General features: G+C 50.2%; 1 long non-coding RNA gene across 1 annotated transcript in view; it reads right to left on the reverse strand.

Moving 5' to 3' along the window:
* LOC128120942 (uncharacterized) overlaps positions 1 to 17,074 on the reverse strand; it is a 53,546-nt gene that overhangs the window by 35,395 nt on the left and 1,077 nt on the right. The window lies entirely within an intron of this gene.

Genomic DNA, 17,074 nt, shown 5'->3' on the forward strand with positions numbered 1-17,074 from the left:
GTGTCTGTGTGTATGTCACATGTGTGGGTGCCCATAGAAGCCAGAGAGGGTATAAGATCCCTTGGAGCTGAATATATATGCAGCTGTGAGCTGGTCCATGTAGGTGCTGGGATCCCAACTTGGGGCCCCTGGAAGAGCAGCCAGTGCTCTTAACCACAGAGCCATCTCTTGCTAGTTGACAATGAAAGCCGTGGGCAAGTCTCCTTGGATATTGTGGCAGGTTAGTTGTCTCCAAGATCCTCATAAGAACTGGTATTGATATTTTGATGCTAGGACGGAACCCAGGGTCTTTGGAATGGCAAGTGTGCCCCTCCGCCGCTGAGATGCACACTCAGCTTCTGCAAGTGGCCTCTAGCTGACTTAAGTTATGTAATAACGTGTAAGCCAGTGGTTCTCAACTTGTGGGTCATGACCCCTGGGGAGGGTCAAATGACCCTTTTGCGAGGGTCACATATCAGATATCCTTTTTATCAGATAATAATGTTACAATTCATAACAGTAGAAAAATTGCAGTTGTGAAGTAGCAATGGAAATAATTTTATGGTTGGGGGGGGGGTCACCACAGCATGAGGAACTGTATTAAAGGGTCACAGTGTTAGGAAGGTTCGGAACCACTGTTGTAAGCGCAATGGAAAGGGTAGCTGTTGCCAGGTGTGGTGGCACACACCCTTTGATCCCAGCATTCAGGGAGAAACCCTGTCTTGAAAAGCTAAAAAAAAAAAAAAAAAAAAAAAAAAAACCACAAAAAACCTTGTGCTGTTTAGGGAATAAAAAGATGATAAACTGTCGTGTGTTCTCTATGCATCCAGTTGCTACCCCGTTGCTTCTCCAATCTTTCCCATGTACCCACCATGGCAGACCTGGAAGACAGGAGAGCCTGGCGTAGAGATGAGGACAAAGAAACCAGGGACAGCAAAAAAGGAAGCCACGGCCAGGAGAGCCTGAGTCTGGCACGTGACTCCGGTCATGGGGGAAGAGCAGAACCATGCGAAGGGAGGAATATGAACTTCTGGATGACTCCAGAAGGACTGACTGGGAAAGCAGAAGTGTCTTCTTCTGGAGCCTGGTGCCCTAGGAAGCAGGTGGCGCTTTGCGGGTGAGTTGGCTCATGTGCGTTTTCTACGGTGTTTACTGGATGGTGGTGGTGGTGGTGGGGTGTCCTGTGTTCAGATTTAGGTTTTTTGAGACTCTGAGTTTATTTGTACCTCAGCATCCCAGCTTGAGCCTTAAGCTGTCTTGTCTCCACCATCCTGCAAATGCCTCCGTGCCTTTTCCAGACGTGGACAACGTGGGCAGACTTGAAGGTCTCTGTGGATGCTTCCTCAGGTCAATGAGTTGGTTTCTTTATGTAATAGGTCCCACTAAGACAGGGTCTTACTCTGTAGCCTAGGCCTACCTAAAGCGTGAGCTCCTTCTGCCTCTGCCTTCCACACACAAGGACGACAGGCATGCAGTTCCTTGTCAGCTGGATGAATCTTTTTTAAAAAGACTTTGCAAGATGATGTTCAATAACAGAAATATCAAAATGTAAAGGAAAGTTAGACGTGAAGGAGTGTGTGAGTTTGAAGCCAGTCTGAGCTACATAGGAAGTTCCAGACCAGCCTGGGCTCTAGAGTGAAACCTGTCACACACACACACACACACACACACACACACACACACACACACACACACGTAGATGTAACCAACCGTCTTATTAAATAAGAAACACAGAACCAATGCAAAGAAGAAAGCCAAGAGATCAGAGCTAAGAGCCTTACCCACCTGCTGCAACTTTATTTATTAACATACAATTAAAATCACATTTTAGTACAAATAAAATATCACCATACACACACACACACACACACACACACCCCTTCTACCCAAACATGACACCATACATGGCAAAGTCTCCCCTGCCTCAGCTGTTGGGAGTACACCAAAAATTTAATTAAAAAAATTACTTCCAAGTAGGCTGATGTAGGAGGGTCATGAGTTCAGTCAGTCTGGGCTATATAGCAAATTCCATTCCAACCTGAGCTACACCATAAGACAGTGTCTCAAAAAAAAAAAAAAAAAAAGCTGGGGGGTGGTGGCACATGCCTTTAATCCCAGCACTTGGGAGGCAGAGGCAGATGGATCTCTGTGAGTTCGAGGCCAGCCTGGTCAACAGATCGAGATCCAGGAAAGGCGCAAAGCTACACAGAGAAACCCTGTCTCGAAAAACAAAACAAAACAAAAAAAAAAAAAAAAAAAAAAAAAAAAAAAAAGCCAGAACCAAACCTACCCAAAATTACCTTTGGGCTGTATAGACAACATATGAATAAATTTTATTTTTAGACCTGAGTCCCATCCACAAAATATCTCATTATTACATATAATCAGATGTCAAAAAAAATCTTGAAAAAAGAAGGAAGAAAAGAAGGCAAACAAGGCAATCGTAGTCATCTAACTTGCCCAAGGGCTGAGGATGTAGCTCAGTCGGTAGAGCACCTGCTTAGCATGCACGAAGCTCTGCTTCCAAACTCCAGTACCAGATGGGCTGTGGTGGGACACACCTGTAATCCCAGCACAAAGGAGGAGTTCAAGGTCATCCTCAGCTCCGCATGGAGTTCCAGGCCAGCCTGAGAAACGTGAGACCCTGTCTCAAAACAACAGCAAAACCTAATATTTAATTACTGAACACTCACGATATGCCCCAAGTTAATTTTGTGATCTGAGACTCCTTGCTATGTAACCTGTAGCAGGGGCCTCTTAGTTCCGTTTTTGAAAGGCGACTGAGGCATATGGAGAAAGGTGAAGGGACTCATTCAGAAGTCCTGGGCTCTAGACCCCACACTCACTGAAGGAGGTGTATCAGAATCTTGTTAGACCCCACAGGCTGGGTCTACAAAAGCATCAATCAACTGGAGCCCACCAGCATACAGAGTCAATTCTGCCTACTACAGAGTGTCTACCTGCCAGATGGGCCCTGGGAGGGCTGCCAGTTAATGACCACAAATAGTTGTGGGTTCCACCTGTGGGGCACTACAGTCACCGAAGTTGGTGAATACCATTCCAGATGTGGAAAGGGAGAAGTGTCCAGTGTGTCCCTGGACACAAGGAGAGCTGAGAAGCAAGTGTGAGCCTTTGGGAAGCAACCAGTGGCCGCCTCCAATCCTGAACCCCATCCACACACTGAAGTCCTGTCACCAGCCAGCCCTTTCACAATCCCTTCCCCTGCCTCAATCCTTTCCCCTTCCAAAGGAGCAGAGAAACTGAGGCTCCAAGCACAGCAGAAGCCTCCAGAGCCTCTGAGGGAGTTGAGACCCAGTCTGGAGCCTCCAGAGAGAGGCAGGAAGCTCAACCCAGCACTGCGCAAGCACCTTGGAACTTTGAGCCAAAACAACAAAGGAAGAAAATGACCTGGTTCAGGCTGCAGTCTGAGACCGGGGTTGCTTCTGCAGCCAGGAGGGGAGATGGGTAACTAAGCGTATTCCAGGAGATGGAGGAAGGGCAGACAGCTAGCTACCTGGATGCCTGAAGGGAGTGACTGGGACTCTGACCTTGGCTTTTGAATCTGAGTTTGCGCACCTGGGGAAAGAGAGTTGGAAAGACAATGGCACAGGAGAATGAGACTAAGAAAGGAAAGAGAGAGAGAGACTGGGAGGAGTTAAGACAATTCTGGGGACACTCTTCTTGGCCCTAAACATTTGGTACGAGACTGAGGCAGGAGGGCTGTGGAATCTTGAATTCGGTTCTCAGATCCAAGATGGCTCAAGAAGGAAGGGCTCAGCCGGGGCGGTGGTGGCGCACGCCTTTAATCCCAGCACCCGGGAGGCAGAGTCAGGCGGATCTTTGTGAGTTCGAGGCCAGCCTGGTCTACAGATCGAGATCCAGGAAAGGCACAAAGCTACACAGAGAAACCCTGTCTCGAAAAAAAAAAAAAAAGGAAGGGCTCTATCCAGGGGCAAACAGCATGCTCTGACACACAAAGCTGGAGGAGGTGGGGGACCATTACCATTAGTCCCTCTCAGGGAGCTAGGGACCATCTCCAGCGTTCCGCTCGATCTCGAAGCCCCAGGTGCCTCTGGGCTAAGGCTGAGGACTCAGAGCGAGGAGTTTGGGAAAGGGAGCAGGGCCAGGAGAAGATAATCCCGATCGTGTCCCCGGAACCGGAGAGAACCGGAAAGGAGAGAGAGGTGGCCATGACCAAGATCAGAGAGGAAGAAAGAAACCAGGAGAGAAACAGACCGAAACAGACAGACGGAAGGAGGAGTGCTGCGCGCAGGGCGCCGGGCCCAGGCGTCCAAGCCGAGCTTCCCGCCGTGCCCCACCCGGCCCAAAACCAGCTCCCCATCGACCCATTGACCCATTCGGCTCGCACAAAACCAGCGCCCCAGGAGTCCTAGCCAGACCGCTGAGGCTTGATTCATTTCTTGACTAATTATCTGAAGCTCCGTGGTCCCTTCTTTCAGGGCTCAATTAATTCGCCGCGGGCGGTGGGGAGAGGCTGTGCTGAGGAGGCGCCGCCTGGAGCCCCTTTGTGAAGGGTTGTCTGGGCTATATTGATTGTGCGAGCAAGTGAGCGCGCGCGCAAGCACACACACACTTTTCTTTCCATTTAAAAAAATCTTGGAAGATCTCCACTTCCAAAATTTGGAGTTTTTCCTCCTGCCGCGTGCCTGACCCCCACCAATTCCATCACCATGTTGGGTGATGCACGAACTAGTGAGATAGGGTTGGGGTGTCACTCCATTGATAGACTGCTTGCCTAGGATGCAGGAGACTCCCCGGGTTTGATCTCCGGCGCTGAGGAGATGGCAGAGGGATCAGAAGTTCAAGTTTGCTGTATAGTGAGTGATTCTAAGGCCATTGGAGGAATGCCCAATCATTATCAGATAAGCAAAAGCCATTGAGGTTTAAAAAAAAAAAAAAAAAGACTCCGGAAACAGGTTGGTTGTGCAGCTCTGGGATGGTGCCCCACTATGTCCGTTTGGTCACCTGGGACAAATGAGGTTCACTGTGAAGTTACCTGCCTCCTCCAAGGACCACCAAATGTGTCAGGGGTGTGAGGAAACTGAGACCATTCCCATTCCCATGAGGATTGCTCAAATGGTTGGCACTTGCAAACCGACTTCTGGGGTGAGCAACTGGGAGCTGAGACGCCAAGGGATGGTCCAGAAAGGGACTCTAAAGGGATGCTTGGGAGGCCTCAGGACCGGGTGGTACATTGAAGCCCTTTGCCCAGGGTGGAAGCGAGGTGTGTGATTTCCCAGCATTGGCTGCCTAAAAGCTCAGAATGGGGCTAGACATTCAGCTACCTGGGGAGCTAGACTTGAAAAGCCACCTTTTGGATGGAACTCAGCAGGCAGCCATGAGGAAGATCTATCGGTTTCTCGGTGGAGCGAGAAGGTCCCAGTCTATTAGGCTGACCTCACGGTGGGGTGGTCTGTCTCCTTCATCCATCATCCTAACCAAGTCTAGGACAAAAACATAGACAAAGGAAGTCAAAATGCCTTCCTTCCCAAAGCTGTTGGGAAGTGGCCTCGGTCAGTCACCCGAAGGCATCAAAATCACTTCTTCCTCAACCATCATAACTCACTCTTAATTCATTCATTTAAAAACTACCATCTGTTACCTAAAACAAAAATTAAAGAAGAATTTGTCTATCCGGTCTATCGACAAATTATCTGAGGATCCGCGTCACGTGTGCTAGAGGTTGCTCTAAGGCATTGGGGCTCCGATGGCGAGTGGGGAGAGGGTTAGGAGAACTCCTTTGCTATTTTAACAGTGTGCTGTGGAGTGAGCCTCCTTAGACATCGAGAAGAAGGTCTCAATCCACTAATGAAAAGCCACTGCGTAAGCCAAGTGCACACGGTGGGAGGAAGGGCATTTCGAGCTCAAGTCTAGGGGCAAGCAGCTCTGGGAAAGTCTGGGCTGTGGCATCTGCTATTGCCCTGTACCTTGTGGGGACCTGGCTGCTGGACCCAGTTTCTGGAAGTTCCCAGAAGCTATCTTCCCCAGCAGTGAAAACCGAGCAGCCTTACCTCTCCACAGTCTAGGGCTGCCTTTCTAAAGACCTTGGACAGAAAGTACCCTCCCACCCACCCACCCCATGCTTCCTAGATCTTAACTTCCCTCGTTTTCAAAAGGGGCTAAGATATGTATTTCTTTTTAACCCCAGCAAACAAAGCTCAGGATGGCAACCATCGTAGGAATCCTTGCTCCCCGAGAGCTTCCAGAACAACGGTGTGAAGTGAAGTGTCTGGGACTTCGAATCTGCTCAGCGAACACTTGTGGAATGTTCTGGTGGGTTTTTTCCATCCCATATAACAAGCTTCTTCATTTCTCTTTACCATCTTGGAATAGGCATTTCCTAGTCTTGTTTTGCACGTTAGAAACCATTTGGATAAATCCATAATTGTTCAGTACTAATTCCCTTAAAATGCATTTTGGAACGAGACATTGACCTTTTATTGTTTTTGTTGGTGGTGCTGCTGTTTATTTATTTATTTTTTTTTTTTTGAGAATGGATCTTGGAGCACCACGAGTACCCAAAGGAGAATTCCCCCTTTAGCTGCCCCCCTCTCTGTCTCTCTCTGTCTCTGTCTCTGTCTCTCTCTCCTTTGACTTTCATTCCAGCACCAAATGGCCACTTACTAAATACTTAACAAGTGCCAATGCTGAGACCGGGCTCTGATGAAACTGTTGAAATAGGAAAGCCAGGTCTCCCCACCCCAGACCACAGGAAACTGAGAACTGCATATAGCAAGGGCGATTGTCTCTCTCTCTCCTGCTCTTTAAATCCCTTTTGACTTCAAGAAAGTACCGGATGCTCTGCACATGCTCAGGAAGTCTTTCCAGTGTGGTAGACCTAGCTTCCCTCTTCACGTGAAGCAGCCGTGGTTTTGTGACAGGGTCTTGATGTGTAGCCCTGGCTGGTTTTAAAGTCCCTGTGTAGATGTAGACTAGGCTGACCAAGACCTTGTAAGAAATCTCCTGACCCTGCTTCTTGAGTGCTGGGATTGCAAGAGGATTGCCACCCTTAGCTTAGTCAGAGGTTTAAAAATGTTTCTTTTAATATTTATTTATTTGTTTACTTTTTTTTCATGCGTATGAGTGCTTTGCCTGCATGTATGTAGGGTTCTACGACAAAGATGTCAGATCCCCTAGAACAGGATTGTTGTGAGCCATTGTGTGGGTGCTGGGAACCAAACCCGAGTCCTTTGCAAGAGCAAGGAGTACTCTTTGCCACTGAGGCATCTGGCCAGCATATAGTCTGAGATTTTCATCACTTTGAGGGAATCCCGTTCCCAGGACGACTGAAGCCATCTGGCAACCCGCAGTGTTCAGACCCCAAGACATCCTAGATCCCTAGTTTGGAGTGGGTGCACTCAGTCCAGCGTCCCTCCCGTTTCCTCTCGTTCCCTCCGCTTTCCTGACACACTTCGTGTAGATCCCTCACTTCTGCCCAGAGGTGGGAAGTGAGGAGGGGCAGGGGGAATCAAACTTTGCAAAAAGGCATTTAGTGTTCTGGAAACCTGGAAACCAAGCGCCTCGGCTCCTGCGGGACTCTCCCCCACCATTCCACCGTGTGGAACCACAGCAAGTAGAGTCTCTCAGGGACCAGGCTTCCCCCCCCCCCCGTACCCCCATTCCGTGCATCCCGGTCTTTCCCAACTCCCCAGAGGATTCACCTTCCAGATCAGTCACTCACTAGATGACCCTCTTCCTCCCTGGCCTTCCTGGCTTTGGCCTCTAGAACAGCCCGTTGGGGAGGCTCAAACGTGAAGCCTTTCCCCACAACTCTGAGTGTCCCCAGTGATTCGCTCAGGCCCTGGGAGGCACCCAGAGACCCGCCACGTTTTCCCCAGCGCCATCCAGCGGCACCTTCTTCTGACGTCTTCAGATCGTGGTCCCCAGTGGGCAAGGGCTTCTTGCCCTCTCCTCTCACCTGAAGTAAGGTACTTCTGTCTTTGCTCTGCCTAGGGCTGATTGGGGTTCACCGCGCGTTCAAGTCCCCCCTATTATTTACACCCCATGTGTACAGCCGGCAGGGAATGGTTCAAAGGAAGGGGTAAAAAAGTGTTTGCAACACCACTCCCTAGAGACTTCCCTGGGGATTCAGCCTGGGCTGGGTGACGCTTGCAGCTCCGGGCACCGCGGACAGGTTAAGTCTTGTCTTCATAATTGTAACACCTATGACCTTCTACTGGCTGAAGTCGGGCGCCTAGACGCCCTGCCCTTACACACGCAATGCAGACTGGGAAAACTTCATGCCCCTGCTCCAGCGCTTCCCAAAAGGCAGCTTCTCCCCGCACCTAATGCCGAAAGCAAAGGCGGAAAAACACTACTTTCATACATGAGGGATGTTATCGCTAATTTTTTTGGAAACGTGCCTAGGCACACACACATTACATATATTATTGAGCGGGTTAGAAGGAGACTTAAAAACATCGAACGGTCGGCGAGGAGGGCATATTCTCCAATTCCCTGGTAATTTGTAACAGACAGACTTTATTGCTCCAAGAGAGAGAGAGTAAGTGTGTAGTTACAGCGTTAATTTAACTCCGTCTAGATGGATCAAATAGGCGTGTGCCCGTGGGGTGAGATTGCAATGAGCTTTTTTAATCAGAGATTTAATTTCATATTCTGAGCTACTTAGAAAGCCCATATGTATACACTTGTACCCACAAAGAACTTGAGAAATACAGATGTGGACGTTCAGATAGCACCATGGAACACAAGCCGCCAGTTGCACCGAAGCGCATCTTGGTAAACTCCGCATGCATTAGGCATATTTACGCTGAAGTTCCAGAAGGATGCAGACTCCGAAAGCTGGACCTGCTGCTGCTCTAGATTTGAATCTGCAGCCTTTGCCTGATATCCCGACCAAGGAGAATTCTCCCGATCCCCAATCCCCACTCTCTTCATTCCTGCCCAGGAAGGCTCTATTCTCCCCCATTTCTGCCACCAAAATAAATAAAAAAAAAATGCAAGTTTCAAAAGTTTGTCTTTCACTCTAATATCTGTTATATATATAAAAAAAAATCTATTCCAGTCCTTCAAAAAACATCATAGCCTACAGTCAAAAGGCCTTTCACCCACTTCAACAATTCTTAAATTCTAGATGGAGAAATGAAATAGAGAAGCCTGTTGGGGTTATTCGGGGCATGAATGCATGAACATAAAAGTGAACAAAACCCGTCATATTTTAACTTGTCTAATAGAAAAATCTTAACTCCACTGGACCATGTTTCCTCCTCTTCCTCCTGTTTTCAAAAGAACTACAGTGTGTGTGGGGGTGGGGGTGGACATGCGGGCGAGGGAGGGCAAGCCACTTGGAATGAAAAGAGAAAAAAAGAAAAAAAACCGAGGCGATATTTACACCTGCGAACTTTGGATGGTTGTATTCGGGCCCCAATTGGTTTAATTGTAAATCTTTTCCTCATGGCCCCAACTCCTGAACCCCGTGCGTCTGGGTTTAATAATGCGTCCCCCGGCACCCCCACCAAGGCCTAGCTGAAAAGAGACAATCCCCCCCCCCGACCCACCCCCACCCAGCTCAGAGGTAATTAGAGCAGCCATCCCTGCCCCCCTCCCCAAACCAGGCTGGAGGCACCATCAGACACGTGGAGACCTCGGACGGAAGACCACGAGATGTTTCAAAAGCAAAGCCAAAAGTAGCCGAGGCAGCCCTTTCTCCTTCTCCCTCTGCACCTTTGGCTGGGGTGGGGGTGGGGGGCAGAGAGCAGGGATCTAGGGGCGTCTATACAGCAACTATTGGGCTTCCGGCTGTAAGGATGGCTTGCTTCTAGAATGAGCGGCCTCCAGAAACCAAAAACAACAACAACAAAAAAACGTAAAAACACCCAGCAGCAGCAGCAGCGGGCAAGGACGCTCCCTCCCCAGCATCCTCACCGCTTCCCACGCGCCCCCATTCTGCGGTTCATTCGGCTCTCTCCCGACCCCAGCTCGTCTCTATCCACGGGATGGTTGCTTATCCAATACTTTGAGAGCCTGGAGATCCTGTGTTTCTTCCAATATTTTCTTTTAATTATCGCACCTCCCCACCCTGCAAGATATTCTCCACTCAACCCCGACTTGTTCTTTGCAAGCGGAGGTTGGAGTCAAACAAGAAAAGGGGAAAAAATTAAAATAAATGATTTTTTAAAAAGTGATAACAGTCTTTGGGGGAGGTTTCCCACTGCATCACTGCAAGGTCACTTTTTGTTCCCAAGGATTAAAAAAAGAGACCAGTTTACCAGGCTGATGAGAGCTGGTGCTGCCGGCCGCGCCGCGGCTGTGGGGACCAGGCAGGTAACCTGCGCAGCTAGTCACCTGTGCGGGTTCCCCGGCCCATCTGGACCTTGTCGAGATCGGAGGCACTGGGGAAGGCCAGCTAGGTGCTGTGGCCCCTCTTTTGGGGAGAGAGCCAAGGCCCCCCCCCGCCCCCCCGGCTCCACCCTCGGGTGTAGTTGGAATCCGAGACGGAGTGTTTTCTGGGACCGCGTTCCGCAAGGCCTGCATCTGCACCGAGTCCCGTGTACCTTCCCTTCCGAGCTGGGAGCCAGAGTAAGGAGGTGGGGGGCCTTCGGTAAAGCCCCCCACCTTCGACTAAAACTACTGAAAGTCGCTTCTGGGGTGCTTTGCTTCACCCACAGACTCTCCCTAGGGAGGAAAGAGCACAGGTTCCTCTCAACTGCAGGAGATGGAATCTATGGATTTCCCCCACAAGTCCCAACATTCTCTTACATCCTTTTCCCTCTTCTTCCTCTAAAAGATAAATGACAGCCCTCCTCCCCCAAGAAGGAAGAAATGAGAGAGTTCTCTAGGCTGTGTGTGTATTCAAACCTCAAACCAGCGAAAACCTTTAAGGGATTCTAGGATTTTGTCTAAGGCCTCCAGTGGGGACTGGTCATTCCTTCCATGCCACACGAAATGTAGGGCAGCTAAAATACACAGGGTTGAGTGTGCACCCTGGCAAGATGGGGTGGCCGGGTGAAAATAGCAACACATTGTAGAGGACCCTAGTTCTTGGGATGGGGGGGGCAGCATGTGTGAAAAACATTGTTAGGGGGGTAAGTCTCACCCAAGATCTGCATGTGACTCTCCCCTTGCTGAACAGTGTCCATTGGCATAGAAGGCAGAGGTGGCCTAGGGCTGCTGCTTGATTCTGTGTTTGTGAGGAGTAAGTATGGCCAGTTTGTCTGGCTTTGGGAGAGCTGTTTCTGGACAAGGCAGGCCTGGAATAAGGATCTTGAATCTAAGTCATTTTTCCAGGCCCCTACCTGCCAGGCATATCAGCAAACCAGGGCTCACAACTATTTTGTCTCAGGACTACAAAAAGAGAACTTTGGGAAAGATGATGATGATAATGATGATTTTCATAGGCAAAATGCAAGGGAGAAAGACCAGTGGTACCCTTCAGATGACTGTGCCCATCTCATTTCTGAAGCTGTGATTACCCTAGGACACAGCTGCATCTTTGGGGGCTTTCCTGGTGTCACAGACTATCCTGCTCTGTGGTCACACAAACCACCTTTGAGAGGCACACAGCCCTTACCTTTGGGTCCCTGGGCAAGCTGGGTGAGGACACAAGACCCTCTGCTGCTTTCGTTCCTGTCTTGCTGAGAGATAAATGAAGTAACTCTGGGCACCCATGAACTCTGGGCTCTGGCCCTGTATAATTGAAACCCAGGAAAGGGAGGGAGCACAGTAATGGATATTGTGTTCAGATTAAGAAAACGTGTCCCAGGCAACCAGGGGACAGTTAGTTCAGCAGATTTGGAGGCACCCATCTTTCTCGGGCCTGTCAACCTTCCTGACAGTAGCAGCCATTGAATTCGCCATGCTCTCTCCCTTACAGTCTTCTCTGGTCCCCTCTGCCCCATCTGCTCCCAGGGGGTAAGACTCCAAGACCTCCATAACCCTGGCATTTAATGGCAGAAGCAACACCAGAGGAAGCGAGACAAAGTGAGCTCTCCTGAATGCCACCGCCTGTCTCCAGGTGAAGGCTGGAGCATGTGCTGGTTTTCCTTTCATTCTCTTAAAAGGCCACACACACACACACACACACACACACACACACACACACACACACACACATACCCTGGCATGGATCAGTGAAGAACTGTTTACATGCTAAGCTGGAAAGATGGTATTGTAGAAAGAGGGGTGTGGGGTGGTCAAAATGCCTGGGGGGCTAAGAGTCAGCTCTGGCCTGTATCTTGTAGATTCTAGGTTAGATTAAAATAAGAAAGAAAGAAAAAAAGAAAGAAAGAAGGAAAGAAAAAAAAAACCCAGGTCTTTCCCTGTGAATTCATTTCTGCTAGAGTAAGTAATATCCATTGTGTTACCTTTTTTTAAAAAATTGGGTAAAACACAAACACACACACACACACACACACACACACACACACATCTAGAAGATGCTAGTGGGCTTGAAATTAGGAAGCCGCAATCAGTTCCTTTTCTCAAGCGGGAGGCATTGGAAGGTGTGTAAGAAGCATCATCTCTCCAACTACCTTCATTTCCCTCCTTACTGCCCCCACTTCCGCTTATCTGGATTACTAGCTGTGTCCAAATTCACCATTTTGCCGAGATGATCCTCTTTGATGGGAAGTGGGTGCTAATAAGAATAATGTGGAGTTTGAAATCTCTGCCAGAACCATATCTACGTTAACAGGAGGTATGATAAACACGGAGTAAATAAATACATAAAGAATCACACCCTAGAAACAGCACAAACCAAGCGGCACCCACGCAAGCCTGGAGAGTGCTGACCATTGTCTATCTCCCTCACAGCCTCAGACTCTTGTGCTGGATCTCCGTGATCAATAATTTAAAAGGATGTCAGAGGACAGAGGAAAATGCCTTACAGGAAAGCCATGTCCTGATGGGGCAAGTAGTGAGGAGGAGCTGGGCTTTAGAACCTGGCCCCTCACCTTGAGCTCTTGCCCTAGAGTGGGGGAGGGAACCCCAGGACATAGGGATCAGGGATACTGGCCAAATCGAGAAAATGATGACTTTCGAGAAGTTAAGAAGAGAAGAAGAAAGGTAAAAGCGAATGGGCCAAGCCAAAGTGTTTTCATCTCTCCCAGCCCAAGCAAGGAGGCAAAGGTGTTTGTTAGGACCCCGGGGGAAGAGGTCCCTCTAGTCTGTCAAGGTAACTGGAAAAGGGGGGATGCGCGGGGGTCGGGGGGGGGCGGGCGTAGAATAACAGGGAGGAATTTAGAAAGAGCCAAGACAGCCAGGGAAAAGAGAAAGAAAGAAATAGTAGACAAGACAGCAAATTAAAAACTAAAACCCACGAGGAAACAAGAGAAGCAAGGGCTGGGTGATAGAGAGAGAGAAATGGAACATGAGATCCACGAGGAGGATGAGAAAAACAGGGTCATGCAAGGAAATGTAGAGAAAGCTCACATGTGTGCAATTCAAAGAACTCAGAGTGGACAGGAACAGAGACAGGAGATAAAGAGGGAGAGAGGAAAGAAAGAAAGAAAGAAAGAAAGAAAGAAAGAAAGAAAGAAAGAAAGGAGGGAGGGAGGGAAGGAAGGAAGGAAAAGAAAGAAAGAAAGAAAGAAAGAAAGAAAGAAAGAAAGAAAGAAAAGAAGGAAGGAGAAAAAGGAGAGGGAAGAGAGGAAGAGAGAGGGAGGGAGAGAGGGAGGAAGGGAAAAACAGAGAAGCTAGAGGGAGGGAAGGGAAAGTGAGGTGGTATTTTCTGCCTTGACAAAGTGTCAAGAAAACTAATGTGCCCCTTCTCAAAGGGACCAAGCCCCCAGCCCAGAGAGAACCAAGCTCTTCCAACAAGTTTGGGGAAACCAAAGATAAGGGAGACCTTGAATCCAGGCTTCTTCTAAGACGAAGTGTGCAGCTGAAGTGGACAGGAGCCCTCAAGAGTGTATAAGTGGTGCTAGTGGGGAGGAGACCTGAAGGGTTAAGGTAGTCCAGATGTCCAAAGAGACCAGGCTGGACCATAAGGCTTACCATAAGGAAACCTCTTCTCCCCACGGGAGAATGGAAAAGGAGGCTGAGACCCCAGGATCAAATCAGCCAGGGCATCAGGGCCCCAAAGAGCCATTTCCACCCTGCCAGACTACCAAGAACTCCTTCCCCCCGTAAAGTTAATAATCTTGACTTCTTCCAATTTCATAATCAGGCCTCGGACCCCCAGGAGAAGCTCCTTGCTCTCCTGTCAACAAGACGTCCAATGTAGCGACACCTCGGACTGAATAAAGCTGCGCGGTGAACGGGAGGGCGAATGTTTAAGAGTGTAACAGTGTCTCTCACCCGAGTCCCGCCAGACCTCACGCAAGCACAGCAGAAGTTACCGAAGCCAACCACCCCCGCCCACACCCTCCCATTTCCCTCGCCACTCCGTGGTGTGTGTATGTGTGTGTGTGTGTGTGTGTGTGTGTAAAATTCAGATAAACACCATCCGGTCACAAAGGGTCAGTGTGTCCCCTTTAGAGTGTGAGGCGGGAGGTGCCACAGGGAAAATGGAATATTGCAGAGACGCCTTCCTATTTCTGGGGCTTGCTAATGCCTGCCGCCGGGACAGTTGGCTGAGGCGTGTGATCCCTGTCTCCCCCCCCCCCCGCCCCAACACACACACTTTGATGCCCCGTATCTCCTCTTTTGCCTCAAAAGCTGCAAAGTTTTTTATCTTGTTCAAAATCCCAGTCCCTGTAGTGCAAAGGCGGAAAAAAAAAAAGAAAGAAAAAAAAAAAAAAAACCTTCCTATCGCTAAAGGCGGGGGGACATTTCTTCTAGGGACACCGGATTCCATTCTTTCAGCAGGTCTGTAGGAAAAGACTGGCTAAATTTAATCAAGGAGTCCAGAAAGAGAATGAGCCGGCACCGGGGGTCAGCAGCTGGAGGCTCACGAGGGGGCTCAAGGCGCGCTAACCTTGTGGCTTCTCTGGGAGGCCAGGCCTGCCATAAGCCTGAGGAAGGCGCTGGCCAATGTTTAACCCTAATGCAGTGGCCACCAGGCCCCTTTTGTTTGTTCGCAAATTAATCACCCAGCGCACGGCCGGCGCCAGAGTGGGTTTATCACCCACTAGGAGGGGGGCGCGGCGGCACGCAAAGACGAAGAGGAGTTCGCACCTTCCGGCTTTTGATCCTTCCATCGCCGCGGCCTCCCTAACAGAACACGAGCCTCCAGGGGCAGCGTCTGGGAGGTCAGTCGTAATTGGCGGAAGTTTGTAGACCATTAGCAACGTGTAGACATTTTCGATTCAGAATCCCGCAAACTTTCCTCCACACCCTCCCCCGCCCCCCCCCCACCCTCCTTTCCCTAGCGCACTGGAGTGAGGGGTGGAAGCCAGAAGCGGCAAACTGGGGTGACCCCAGGGTTAAGTTAGAGCTACAGTCAAAAAATAGGCGACTGAAGGGTGTTTGTGTGGGGGGTGACGTGAGGGTCAGAAATTGCTCTGGGTCCACGCCGGAGCCAAAAACACAAGGCCAGATATTTGCATGGAAAGTCAGCGAGCTCGCCTCGCGTTTGCAGGGCAGACCCCCGAGGCCAGAAGGCTGGGTATCCGTTGCCAAGGTCTCTCTGGCTAGCCCGTGGAACCTTAGGGCACCGCGTGGGTGACCAGGAAGGGTCAAACACACCACAGTTGCACAACTATTTTCCTGCACTCCACGCGGGCGCACCGAGATTAGCCCTCCAAAGGAGGCAAAGCGGATCTCTGGGTTCTAGGGGCTGCTGGGGCTAGAGTGGCCAGGCGCGGAGGGGGAGGGGAGCCTTCTGCTTGCAGAGAATCAGCGGTGACCTCGGTGGCCCGTGCGGAGAGGGGCCTGGCCTGGCCTCTTGCGCCCTCGGTGATCTGGAACAGGAGACCGGGGAAGGGGTGTTATGAGCCACCGCCTGGGGTATCACCTCTTCTTTCGTTTCTCCCCTCTCTCCCTTCCTTCTCGACCGTTGGACACAGGAGACAGACCCGCTAAGATGGGGAAAGAAAGGGGCGAGATGGCGAGTCGGACCAAGTTCACAGAACGACTCTGTTCTCATTGGCCGCATCAGGAAAACTCAGGGCTGGCGCCGAACGCTCTTAACCTTGTACATCAAAACATGCGAGACTGGAAAAGCTCGTGGCCTCAGATGTTCTTCCCTATCTGGGAGAGGGAACTGCCTATTCACCCAGTAGCTGCCAGTTCGGACCTGCAGTTGGAGAGGGTGTGTTGGGATAGGGGGATCCTCAAGGGAAAAATCTAGGTGCAAAAGGTCCACAGGGAAAAAAAAAACACTCAAAGCTTAATCTCTAGGCCCGGAAACCAGCCCTTTTTCTGTTCCCTCTCCAGGCAAAAAAGGTCTTGTCCCAGGAAAACGAAAAAAAAAATGTGCAAAGATTGCCCTCTACTTAAACTGGGGTGGCCCAGCTCCTCCACCTTCAAGGACTATGGGTTTGGCGGGGACTCCTCTGACCCCAGCAAGGGTTGCCGTAACAGGGTTACTGGATCAAAGTCCCAGCAGTCAGTTTGCCTTCCTCCCCACCCTGGGATGAGCAGGGACCGAGTCTCCCGACCTCTGGGGTAGAGGGGTGCGTTTCACGGTTTGTTTTACAAATTCGCCCCCAACTTCTGCTAAGATAAGTCCCCGGGGTGGAGAAGGAATTGAGACACCAAGAGATAAGTGCGATGCCTAGGGAAGATACCAGACTGATGCACCTCCCCCAACCAACTCTCCTCACCCAGGTCGGCAGCTCCCCGCCGAGCTGGCCCGGAGGTGTGGACAGGCTTGAAGAAGTCAGGCCTGCAGTCCCTGCACTCACTTGTTCCAGCGGCTTCGTTCTCTCTACACCCACACCCCCATCCGGGTGGAACACTGGTATCCGCATTCGAATGGAAGAGGACTGGGCTCAAAAGGGTCAGTAAATACATTTTTAAAAAACGAAAGAAAAACAAACAAAAAACCGTAGTCCATATAGCAGAGCGAGTTTAGATTGGGCCGGGCACGCAGGCCTTGTACGTGTTTGCGTGTGTTTTTCCGCGTGGGACTCGGTCCCAGTGTGTGGGCGCGGGTTCAGGTACAGATACCCAGGGGGCGGTGTGGGTCTCTGCACGTGCCTGCGGCTGGGGAGCACGCTCCGGGGAGAGAGGA

Source organism: Peromyscus californicus, unplaced genomic scaffold, assembly GCF_007827085.1.
Source record: "Peromyscus californicus insignis strain IS unplaced genomic scaffold, ASM782708v3 Scaffold_2__1_contigs__length_46816999, whole genome shotgun sequence".
Taxonomy (NCBI): Eukaryota; Metazoa; Chordata; class Mammalia; order Rodentia; family Cricetidae; genus Peromyscus; species Peromyscus californicus.